The sequence below is a fragment of the Apium graveolens genome, chromosome 6 (assembly GCF_009905375.1).
Source record: "Apium graveolens cultivar Ventura chromosome 6, ASM990537v1, whole genome shotgun sequence".
Lineage (NCBI taxonomy): Eukaryota > Viridiplantae > Streptophyta > Magnoliopsida > Apiales > Apiaceae > Apium > Apium graveolens.
In genome coordinates, this window is record NC_133652.1 from 289355809 (window position 1) to 289369442 (window position 13634).

A 13634-nucleotide genomic window follows, 5' to 3' on the forward strand; every position below is an offset into this window, starting at 1 on the left:
AGGAAGAACCTGCCCCCCGACTCCATCTGCCCTCAAAGAGGCCACATAACAGCTTCTAGCCATTTTTTGATTTCCTCTCTCTTCTCCAAACCCGTTTCGGGTGGGAAACTTCATGACTGAATGGTACGAAGAGGGGACTGCCTTAAAGGCATGTATCCCTGTTCTCCCCATAATAGCATTATAAGTTGAACTAGCCTTTACCACCACGATATCCAGCATCTGCGTTGCTTGCCTTGGTTCCGTACCTATGGTGGTTGGCAATTTAATTATCCCTTCCACAGGACATTCTACTCCAGCAAATCCATATATCGGCATGTCGGTTGGTGTCAACTGGGAGTCGTTATACCCCATTCTTAGAAAGGTGTCGTGGAGCAAGATATCCACAGAAGCACCATTATCCGCAAGGACCCTTTTAACCGGGCTATTTCCTATTATCAGTGTTATGACCAGCGGGTCGTCATGGGGAAACTTCACACCCTTTAGGTCGGAATCATCAAAAGCCAATGTTACTTCTGTCCTGGCCCTCTTCGGGGCTTCTCCAACAATATGCATAACCTCCCTAGTATATGCCTTTCTGGAATTTTTGGACAATCCAGCAGCAGTTGGACCTCCAAAGATCGTGTTTATCACTGGCCCTCGAGGGCGTCATGGTCTTTCAAAAATTGCATTTATAACCGACCCTCTAGGTTGGGGATTCCGCCCCTGATCGTCTTGGTCTCTCCTACGATCTTCAAAGTTGTTCCTTCCATTATTATTTCTGTCCCCTCCATCTCCAGTATACTTGTTCAATCTTCCTTTTCGAATCAAAAACTCAATTTCATCTTTCAATTGCCTACACTCATCGGTGTCATGGCCAACATCTTTGTGAAACCTGCAATACTTGCCCTTATCTAGCTTGGCGGGATCAGCCTTCAAGGGCTTAGGCCAGCGAATATCTCTGTCTTTCTCAATCTCCATCAAAATCTGACTTCTGGGAGCATTCAGCTTAGCGTATTCAGTGAACTTTTGCCCAGGTCCTCCCTTCTTGGGGGTTGAATCAGGGTTTTGTTCGGTTCTAGGATATTTGTCCTTAGCGATATACTCCAAATCAGTTTTTCGCTTCTTGCCTCCAGTGGGCTCATTACTTACTGCGGTCTTCCTCATGCTTTCTTCAACCTTGATATACTTCCCTGCCCTCTCCTGGAGCTGCAACATATTTTCAGGGGGACGTTTGGCCAAGGACATCTTGAAAAACTCATCCCTGGTTCCTTGTTGCAGTGCTATCATGGCTACCTTATCATCAAGGTCTGGGACTTTTAAAGCCTCCTTTGTAAAACGATTCAGGTATTCCCTCAAGGATTCCTTAGCTCCCTGCACAAGACTCATAAGAGATGCTGAACTTTTCTCATGGACTCTTCCACTGATGAATTGCTTAATAAAAGCCTGACTTAATTCTCTGAACGATCCAATAGAATTTGGGGGTAGGCGACTGTACCATCTTTGAGCCATACCCGACAGGGTTTGAGGGAAGGCCCGACATTTTATAGCATCATTCACGGGTTGCAGCAGCAGTGCATTAGAGAATGTTCTAACATGATTAGCGGGGTCTCCCGTGCCATCATAGGCTTTGATAGTGGGCATCTTGAATTTCCTTGAGATATGGGCATTCATTATCTCTTCTGTGAAGGGTGGAGTTGGATCGTCAGGATCTCCAAGGGGAAGGAGATTACTTGGATCAGTTCTTGGGACAGCAGCCCTTCTTCTTACCGGACTATCCAGGTCTATGATAGGAGGAGGATTTTTCCCCCTAGGAGGTATGTGGGGTCTGGTGGCCTGGTGAGCCTCCAAATCACGCCTCAGCCTTTGGATTTCAGCCTCATGAGCCCTGATCCTTTCCTGCACTACTTGGGGATTCGCCCCTGGGGTGCTTTGGGGGCGTTGCCTTCCATCAGCCATTGGCTTTTTTCCAGGACGCCTCCTTCTCGGGGCCACTTCATCATCCGACGATTCGGAGTCTCTCTCAGTGTATGGACCAGAAAATTCCCGATCCTCAGGGATAGGACCCAAACCTCGTATATAGGGGGCGACCGCCCTCGTGCTTCGCTTCGCCCAGCATATCCGCTTCCTCCAACCTCAGGGTGAAGGGGCATCCCATAAGGGGGGTTAGTAGTAACAATAGTTGAATATTCATACCCGACGGGTCGAGAATTCACAGGTATATGTATTTGTTGAACTTGAGGATTCGTACCTTGAATCAGGGGAGTTGTCCCTTGTAGCTGGGGTTGAGTTGCCCCTGTCTGGGTTTCCTCCTGAGTAGATGCATAAGTTGAATGGGGAGGAACCTCCACGGTTGATGAAATCACCTGGGTTGTCTCTGATGGTGTTCCTTCCTCTATAGCTTCAGTTGTTCTCCGTGTTCTCGCCATGGTTGTTGTTGTCTTCCCACAGATGGCGCCAAATGTTATGGATAAAAAACTAATATATATAATTGCTGTATTTAGTACTAAGGAACGTGAGCTTCAAGGCTCGATTTGATTGCTCTTGTGTTTCGTGACTCAATCTGCCTTAACAAGATGCCTACGTACCTTGCTGATTGCCAAGGATCAAGTCAAAAACGTAGTTCTGATTTGTGGGGTGAGGCCCCTTATATAGATGTGGGAGTCCTTGAATTGGACTTGGTATAGGAGACTTGGTGGACAAGTCTCTGAATTAGGATAGACTTAGGAGTCCTAGGAAGTAGGAAGCTGATTCCTTATCCTTTTAGGTCCCCTTGAGGCTAATCTATAAGGATTTATATCCTTATCGGGACTCTTCTCAATAGCTGATTTTTCCCTTATTAATTAATTACGAAATTAATTAATAATCAGGGCATTTGGGCCTTTTTTATTCCACCAGGCCTGATCTGGTCCATCAGGCTTATCCTTTCTGGTCTGAATATTATACATCTTATTATTGGGCCTAGCAGCCCATACCTTGCAGTATTTAATTATACTATCACAATTAATTTACCCCTATCAAAGGCTATTATGTAAACTTGTTAGATAAAACAACATTATCTATAATGTTATTGAATGGGCAAAGAAATTCTTTTAGTGATGTTAGCTATATTCATTAGTAATATTCAAAATATTATTTTATTATTAATTTCAAATATACAATTAAAATAAATTTAAGTTAGTTTTATTTAACACAATTAAAAATAAACATGTATTTTATTAAAAATATATTTTCATGATAAAGATTTTATATTTTTATATTTATGTATATATGTAAAGTAAATAATATAAAATTAAGGAAAAATTATTACGATTATAGATATAATAATATTTTTAAAAAATGAAAAAAATAAAAATTAAAAAACATTACCCTCATGTATTATAAATATAAAAATAAATAACTCACACATATATTATTTTATTAGAATGTTAAATTTTTAATTTATGACGACCCAAAATGCTCCACCTTGAGAATGTGTGTCATGAGAGTACCATATGGTGAAACCTGCATTATTGCAATATATAATGAGATAAAATATCTCAGTAGGGGAACACCACTCCATTGTCTCGAGATGGAGTCTAATTATCACTTGTTACATATCCATAAATGTCTTAATACAAACTCATAAGTGTGCATATTTGAAATTATTAAAATACAAGATAAGCCCGAAACTGCATCTTCTATGTCGAACCGTTCAACTAAGGATAATTTTGTCTGACTTTTCCCTTTCCTCTACCTCTGTTACTTGTCATAATCTTTCATTTCATATTCTACTGTATATGATTTTAAGAAATAACAAGAATGACAATCTACATGCTCAGCAAGATATCCAATAATAATAGAATAATAAAGAGTGAAAGTTGTACATCACAAAATAAAGATAAAAGTGCAAAATTATGACAACGAATATTATGAAATATAACATTTCCATGAAAAAATTTCAAATTCGAGTTGCTTTTCGAATAAAGGAAGCAAACTCATCAAGGGCACATGATCAAAATAATCACAAGATGTGAATCTGTTCGTTTCCATCCTAGGTACCTTTGTGATGCGATTAATTAACACGGAAGAGTACCATTCTCCGCGTGAATACTGTGCTCGCCTGTTCATGGCTCATCGTAGATTCATCAAACATTTCGATGCTAGCATATATAATGGGTCCCACCTGAACCCATGGCTTCACTTGAGCCAAACAATAAAATTTATAATATCCGCACTTGGGATAAACAATTTCAAACCATGGGCACCTCCCATGTTGACTATCTCTGAGTAAGATATTCACCGTTGAATGAACATTTTCAAAATTTGAATAATAAAATTCAAGAATCAAAATCAATAAAATAATGAAATATAGTACTGGCTAGAACGATAAACCAATTGTACTTTTAAGAATACAGTTCGTTACGAATAAGATAATGAACTACGATTTAAAATATTGATCTTTTCAAAATATTGAGAATAATCGATATTAAATAAGGTTTGGGTTACTTGAATGATAAACAACTTTTGCTTACTAAATTATAATAATATAAAATATTTAAAGAAGGCTCCAACGTTAAATAATACTAAGATTTTGGAAATTTCATATGCGCAATTAGGTCAATGGTATCAAATGATTCATAAGGTTAATCTGAAACACGGATCCAACTAATGACAATAAAATTTGGTGGTTCAAAAAAAATAAACACACGTAGATTTAAAGTCATCATTATTCAAAGAGATAAATTACCCAAATGAATATTCTATGTACAAAGGGGATAGCACGTCCATATTTTTCAGGATTTAGAAGGAAAATATATTCTCAAGATAAATAAACATAAAATGAAATGATTTTTAAAATTTAATAAGCATGAATAAGGGGATAGAGTAAACTTGCCTTTGTCCAGAAGCACATGCCATTCACAATCTACTTTCATTAGCCGGTTAATCTCTATTTCTGACTTAAATTTGTAATCAATAAATCAACAATAAATATTCAGTATAATTGAACATAAAATAATTTTAATATTCAGTAAAATGACTTATTCATATCTCAAATTCTCTACACAGCTGTAAGGATGAAAATAGGCGCTAATATTCACGCAAGTATACGCGATCGCAAGTAATATTGAATTAATTCTAGTTCGTTCCCATAGAGATTGGTTTAGGTTAATTTTAATTAATGTACTTATGCAACGATGGCATGGTTATTATTCAATACTAAGACGATAACAAGTTGAGATTGTTTATAACTAAGATTATTAACTAACATGCAATTAACTAAGAGATTAAAAGGGTGATTTACTTATATAACATAAATATGGGATTCTACTTCATTACTACTTCATTCAGTAGCCTTTTTGTTCTTATCCTTAGCATGCAATGGTGATGATTCTAATCAGAAAACACAAAACTAGTAAGCGCCAACTTTCCTTGTACAAATACCCTACTACCAGACATTCATAAAAGAGATAGAAGCTGAATAGACACTAATTATATTGAGACCCTATATGTCTATAGAATTTGATAACATAACGGTTTAATGAACAAGTTATCTATCGTGATTACATAGGCAAGTAAGATTATTAAAATTACCTATGAATCATGCTTATCAAATACATGAACCTATGCTAGCATGGTATATTCTAAACCCCTATATTCACTTTCACTTAAATAGAGATTAACACGCTATCTATCGTGACGCTCATAAGACGAATAAGCACAACCAATACTAGGATATCATACATTTTTCATACACTAAGGTATCAAAATATATTAACTATTGAAATCTATAGTAAATCCGCTAGAACCCCATAATAACGATTAGCCCATAACCGAACTCATCATCACCATGAGTTCCAATAAAAGAATGGTATAATAAACTAAGTCTTTAATAAACTGAATAATAATCAAGTATGTTAAACAAGAGTATAGGTTCAACAAAATAAGAAAACTAGCATCCAAGATTAGAACTTAAAACAAAAAATCATAAGAATAAACTAGATCCTCTTCGCCTTGGTGGTGTTTATGCTCCGAGGTCTTCTAGTTGTCTCCTCCTTAAGCTCTGTTACGAAAAATGTCTTTAAGTTGCCTATATATAGCAGCCCAATCAGAAGAGAAGTCCAGAAAATCACTCTTGTACTTAAACAGGATTCTGAGCTTTCGACTCGGCGCGGGCGCGCGCTTCATCAGCGCGGGCGCGCTATCCTTCTGCTTCTCTGGCACGGTCGTACGCTAGCATAGCGAGAGCACGTTGGCATTCTGGAAAAACTAATTTGCTTTCTTTTATTTGCTGATCCTTGATGACATTATAGGAGCAACCTCCCAGGACACCTTCCTAACAACAATTTAGCACCAAAGAAATTTTAAATCTCCTTGATCCCTTATTTATGCCTTAAATGCAAAACACTACAAAAAGGCATCAAAAACACAAACAACTTGAGTACAAAACACCAATTCAAGCCTTTATAGAGCATTCTAAGTGGACATAAATGCCACTTAACACACCCCCAAACTTGAACCGATGCTTGTCCTCAAGCATAAACAGACTCAAATAACAAGAAATAAAAATGCATGAATGCAACTACATGAATGCAATGATCCCCTCAGATTAACTAAACCAACCAATGAGCAGTTATTCACACAAAGATCAATTCAAATCCCACAAATCAACTTACAAGCCAGAAACGTGCATGTTTGCAGATGCTTAAAAGATATACTATCGCAACTAGATCAATAATTATGACTCACTACTCATCAAGGCAATCACATGGTTATAAATAGAATAAACGCTAAACTCAAAATGAATCACAATACTTCAATTCTTATATCAGAGTTATTACATGGATTCATGCTTTTATTCATAACACCTAAACAATCACAAATATGCTTATTTGATTGTACAATGAATGAGGTCCACAAAAGACTTATGCAATAATACCCATGTAGCGAGCGTTAGGTTAGTGGATCCAAGACTATAAAAGCCTTAGGTCACTAGGCACAAAGTCCCCTATGAACTTAATAACTCGAGTATTAAAGAGCACGCTCGTGATCAATTATGCATCAACACAAATCTTGTTTTAGAGGTGCAATGACAAGTGCCGTGATCAAACTTTTTTTAAGCTCTCAAAAGCAGCTAGGCACTCGTCATCAAACTTAAAAGGGACATCTTTCTCTAAAAGATTGTACAAGGGTTTAGAGATTTTAGAGAAGTCCTTGATGAAACGCCGATAGAAACTCGCACGGCCAAGAAAGTTGCGGACTCCCTTAACTGAAATTGGTAGAGGAAGGTTTTCAATGACCCTCACCTTGACTTTATCCACCTCAAGACCTATACTAGAGACCTTGTGCCTAAGAATGATGCCCTGTTACACCATAAAGTGACATTTCTCCCGGTTGAGAACCAGATTGGTCTCAACACACCTTTTAAGAATGGTGCCAAGATTTTGCAAGCACTCATCAAAAGAATCACAGAACCCAGAGGAATCGTCCTTAAATACCTCCACATTCTCACCAATCATGTCATAGAAGATAGCCATTATGCATCTCTGAAATGTGGCAGGTGCACCACACAACCCAAAGAAACTCTTCTTAAAGCAAAAGTACCACATAGACAAGTAAAGGTAGTCTTTTCTTGATCCTCTTGAGCGATACAAATTTGATTATAATCCGAATAGCCATCCAGAAGACAATAGTACTCATGCCTAGCCAACTTGTCAAACATCTGATGAATAAACGAAACAGGGAAGTGATCCTTCCTCGTAGCTTTATTCAGCTTCCTGTAATCCATGTAAACTCTCCACCCTATGACTGTTTGAGTAGGAATGAGCTCATTCTTCTCATTAGCAACAACTTTGACGCCTCCTTTCTTCGACACACATTTAACTGGACTCACCCAAGGATTGTCAGAAATATGATAGATGATCCCTACATCTAGCCACTTGAGAATTTCCTTCTTTATAACTTCTTTCATGATCGGATTAAGCTTTCTTTGTTGCTCAACAGTTGGCTTGCTACCTTCCTCTAGCAGAACTTTATGCATGCAATAAGAAGGGATGATTCCCTTGATATCTGATTAGTCCATCGAATTACCGATTTGAACTCTCTCAGAATCCTCAAGAACTTATCATCATCACTACCTGAAAGGTCAGATGCAATAATAACATGCAAAGTAGATGCATCACCTAAAAATGCATACCTCAAGTGTTCAGGCAATGGTTTAAACCCGAGTGTAGGAGATTAATCAATAGATGACTTGAGGCACTTTGGAGAATTTTTCAACTCTTCCAATCTAAGAGATTTAAATGGCATATCCATCATTCGCTTCCAATGAGAAGCATTCAAATATAGCAACTGCTCATCACCTTTGTCACCTTCACTATCTGAATTTCCCAACAAGGCTTTCTCTAAGGCATTAGACTTAGCATTTGATCAAGTTCTGAAGTAACCACATAATCGACCAACTCCACTTTTATGCACTCCTTATTATCAGTGGGGAATTTCATGACATTAAACACATTAAAAGTCACATCATGATCCAGTACTCACATAGTGAGCTCACCCTTTCGCACATCAATCAAGGTTCGGCCCGTAGCCAAGAATGGTCTTCCCAAGATTATGGGAATCTTCTTATCCTCCTCGAAATCAAGAATTACAAAATATACAGGAAAGATGAGTTCGTCCATCTTGACCAAGACATCATCCACAATGCCTCGTAGAACGTTCGGCCAACTGTAAGGTCATATACGTAGGCTTTGGATCAGGTAAGTCCAACTTCTTGAAGATAGAAAAAGGCATCAAATTGATGCTAGCTCCCAAGTCACATAAGCAGTTGTCGAATGACACTTTTCCAATGGTGCAAGAAATAGTGAGGCTTCTAGGATCTTTAAGCTTCGGAGGCAACTTTTGTTCCATCACAGCAATGAATTCCTCCGTGAGAGCAACGGTCTCTATTTCATTGAGCTTCACTTTTTGAAAAAGAATATCTTTCATAAACTTGACATAGCTAGGCATCTATTCAAGAGCTTCAGGGAAAGGTATGTTGATATGAAGTTTCTTGAACACCTCAAGAAACTTCGTAAACTGCTTATCCAACTTTTGCTTCTGCAGATTCTTAGGAAAAGGTGGTGGAGGATAGATCTGTTTCTCCCATGTATTACCCTCGGGAGGAGTGTGTTCCACATTTTACTTCCTTGGTTCCACTTCTGCTTCCTTCTGCACTTCTTCTTCAGCCACATCTTTAGATTCTTGAACTTGAGCTTTTTCTTGGCTTACAACCTTCCCAGACTTCAATATAATTGCCTTAACCTGCTCTTTTGCTTCTTTCTTTCCTATCACTTTAGTGTCACTAGGGAGTGTACCAGGTTGTCGATTCAGCAAGGCATTGGCAATCTGCCCAATTTCATTTTCAAAGGTCTTGATAGAAACCGCTTGGCTCTTGCACATGATCCTAAACTCCTCTAATTCAGATTTTTCATTAGATTGTTGCAGTTGGAGTTGTTGTCTTGGTGCGTACTGCGGTTGTTGATAACCAAGAGGGTAGTATTGCTTTGCGGCATACAGCTGATAAGGATGCTGCACCACATTCTTAGTGTTGTTCCAGCTGAAGTTATGATGATTGCAGTTGTTGGGATGATAGGTGGCTAGGACTGGTTGCTGTGACCTCTAAAAGTTGCTCGCGAAGTGAGCTGATTCGCTAGAAATAGCACACTGCACTGTCTCATGCGCACCAGTATAAAGCTCAAAGACACTAGTGATCTGATTAACTTCATAATTAGCCAAAGAATCCACCTTCATCGTCAAAGCTATAAGCTGAGCAGCTATAGAAGTAGCAGCATCTACCTCGAGAATTCCCGCTACTTTGCCTTGAGTTAGTCTCTGAGAAGGATTCTGATATTCATTAGTAGCCATCAGTTTAATCAAATCATAATCTTCATCGTAGCTCTTAGCGCACAAGGCTCTACCTGATGCTACATCAAGCATGGGTCCATAAGTTGCACCCAATCCATTATAAAAGCAGTGAATAATTATCCAGTCAGACATCCCATGATGAGGACACTTCCTAAGCATCTCCTTATGATGATCCCAAGCTTCACACAAAGATTCTCCCGATTGCTGCGCAAATTGAGTAAAAGCATTCCTGATTGCAGCTGTCTTCGCCATAGGGAAGAATTTAGTGAGAAACTTCTGAGCAAGATCTTCCCACTTGGTGATTGAGCCTGGTGGTAGAGAATATATCCAACACTTAGCTTTATCCCTCATAGAGAATGGGAATAGCCTCAACTTAATAGTATCTTCAGTGACATTGATTTTGAAAGTATCGTAGATCTCGATGAAATCTCTGATATGCATGTTGGGATCTTCCGTTGGAGAACCCCCAAACTGAACCGAGTTCTGCACCATCCGAATCATGCTAGCCTTGATTTCAAAAGTGTTAGCCATGATGGATGGTCTAACAATGCTAAACTGAATATCAATGATTTTCGGCTGAGAGTAGTCCATCAAAGCCTTTGTATTTGCTACTGGTTCACCCATTGCAACAAGAGCTTCTTCTTCAAATTTCTCCTCCTTAGCAAGAACTTCTTCCTCTACTAAAACTTCTTCCTCCTCTTTATCCAGCGTTCTCTTTCGAGATCGAGAATGTGTTAGCATAAACGTTCTCTAAAGTACCTGAAAAGCAACAAGTAAACAAGTAAGTAAAATATCTGAGTCAGTGAACTTTAACGATCGCTAATGTCAAGCACATAAACTAAAAATTAACACCGAGTCCCCGGCAGTGGCGCCAAAAACTTGTTAGGACGAAAACCCGCGCTAATATTCACACAAATATACACTATCACAAGTAATATAGAATTAATTCTGGGTCATTCCCACAGAGACTGGTTTAGGTAAATTTAATTAATGTACTTATGCAATGATGGTATGGTAATTATTCAATGATAAGATGATAACAATTTTAGATTGTTTATAACTAAGATTATTAACTAACATACAATTAACTAAAAGATTAAAAGGGTGATTTACTTATATAACACAAACATCAGATTCTAACTTCATTACTACTTTATTTAATAGCATTTTTGTTCGTATCCTTAGCATGTAATGGTGATGACACTAATCAGACAACACGAAACTAGTAAGCGCCAACTTTCGTTGTACAAATAACCTACTACCAGACATCCACAAAAGATATAGAAGCTGAATAGACACCAATTATATTGAGACCCTATATGTCTATAGAATTTGACAACATAACGGTATAATGAACAAGTTATCTATCGTGATTACATAGGGCTAGTAACATAGTTAAAATTACCTACGAATCATGCTTATCAAATACATGAAACTAAGCTAGCATGGAATATTCTAAACCCCTATATTCACTTTCACTTCAATAGAGATTAACACGCTATCTTATAAGTTCGCGACGCTCATAAGACGAATAAGCACAACCAATACTAGGATATTATACATTTGTCGTACACTAAGATATCAAAACATATTAACTATTGAAATCTATAGTAAATGTATACTAGGATATGTATTTTTAATGTTGAAAAGGGTAAAAAGGTAGGAAAACTAATACCACAGGTGTAAAAAAGTATGACTTCATAAATTTAGGATATATTTGGGAATAATAGGTATAACAGCCCATACTTAAAGGCCGAAAGGTCATTAAGGCTTTATTCTAACGTATATTGCTATTTTGGTGGTGCCAACATCCATAATTACCAAAAATTAACATAAATTCCTTTTAATACTTACTTTGTATAAAAATGAAGATAAATAATATAATAAATATAGTAATAGAATGTAATATGGTAACTTTAAGATAATGATTTACGGAAAAAAAAAGAAAAAAAACTTTAAGATAATGTCAAGTATATCTCTTATTAGTATATATGATTCTGTAAAGAGTATACAATTACTATAAAAAAAATTTGTTTAAATAAGTATGCAAACGGCTTCAGAAATTTGAAATTTTTATAAGAAAAATGTTGCAGCTTTATTTATAGGTAAAGGTGAAATTAATCTTGAAGATTTAATAGGCAAGCTATTCGTTACTGTTGTGTAGAAAACTTAGATTGTGTTTGGATTAAATTATGTTTGGCCTCTAGGGGGATGCGAGTTTGGGTGTCAAGCTCTCTAGAAATATCTTACTTGCCTTTTCTCTTCATCTCAATCATAATCTCTTATCTGTATCGTCGAAGTAAGGACATTCTTAGGACTAAACTAATGTCGATTAGACCCATTATTGTAGTTCCATGTGCTGTTATTCGCATTCTCACCGGGGCTGCTAATTATTTATATTCCTATGGCATATCTCGTCTTCCTATATCGATCACTCCACTTATAAAAACTACTCAATTGGCGTTTATTACTGGATTTGCATTTCTTTTGGTTAAGCAAAAGTTCACCAGTTTCACTATTATTCTGTCTTTTATTATGTATTGGATATGTACTTCCTGCATTTCATACTACTTCTGATCGTCCTGCTAACGAGCCCAACAAGAAATTTTTTTTTTTTTTGATGATAATCACCCTTAGAGCATCTATTAATGGAGGAATTTGGTAAGCAAAGATTTGAGGTTCGCGACCAGAATCAAGATATGCAGCGGTGGTCGGTAGTTGGAGAAATCACCAAAGTGCGTTCATTTGTGCTTAAGAAATGGTTAAGATTGATAGGGTTTATGTTTTCCTTCTCAGAGCTTTCAAACATGTGGACTCACAACATACGCACGTACCTCCTTTTATAGAGGATTAAGTCGAATATAGTTCTTAGGATACAAGAAACCTAGATGGACTTGGTTTCTCATTCCGCAACCCAATTGGAATTGTCGAACCAACATCCTATTGTAACTCCAATATTAATTTTCTTCAGGAGTGCCCGATTATGCGGCGTAGTCATAAAGGCCCATGGCTCGGTTATAATGTCGAGAATTCACGGACAAAGAAACTCCCCAGCCAATTGATATCCCCCATCCACTACTTCTACTTTCGTCGATCGTAATCGTACGTATAGCCATTACTTATCGCAGATACCAAAGCACATCATTTCCCCCCAATGAGGATAACCCACCAGATTACAGGACAAGTGATCCCAAGCGTAGAAGTTCAAAGTATGAGATAACCCTAGAGTCTCCCGTCGAGGACAACCCTCCGAATACGGAGACAGGGCTTCTAAAGCATACACTGGATCTTTTCGATCATTTCCCTACGAGGATAACTCAAAAGACTACAGAATGATACCTTCAACATATTTTACGGGATAACAAGATCCTAGAGGTTCTTTTTTCTTTACAGGGCGCGCCTTGTGAAATACCAATTAAAAATGATTTTAAAAAAATTAGAACATGAATATAACAAATAATTTTTAAAAATAGTACAATAGCTAAGACAACACTAAATAACCTACTGCAACACCAGAAAGCAAATGCAATGCATAAAGTGTCACCTCAGCACGTGGGCTCTACTTATGCCATGTCAGCACGTCACGTCATCATTTTGGGTCCCATATATGGGACCCACTGATTCCATGTCAACATGTCACGTCAGCATGCTGACGTCAGCATGCCATGTCAATATTTATTAAATAAATAAAATTTCTAATGCAACGCTATGACCTCTACTGTTGCATGCTGCGAAACACTAACAGTTATTAGCTACGGTAGCTTCAATGT

The 13634-nt window shown here is 37.6% G+C and overlaps 1 non-coding gene across 1 annotated transcript; it reads left to right on the forward strand.

The window, feature by feature from the left end:
- Positions 1-9994: 9994 nt before the first annotated feature.
- On the forward strand, positions 9995-10101 carry LOC141670269 (small nucleolar RNA R71). Its single transcript, XR_012554507.1, has one exon. It is a non-coding gene; the product is annotated as a small nucleolar RNA R71 (small nucleolar RNA).
- The last annotated feature ends 3533 nt before the right edge of the window (positions 10102-13634 follow it).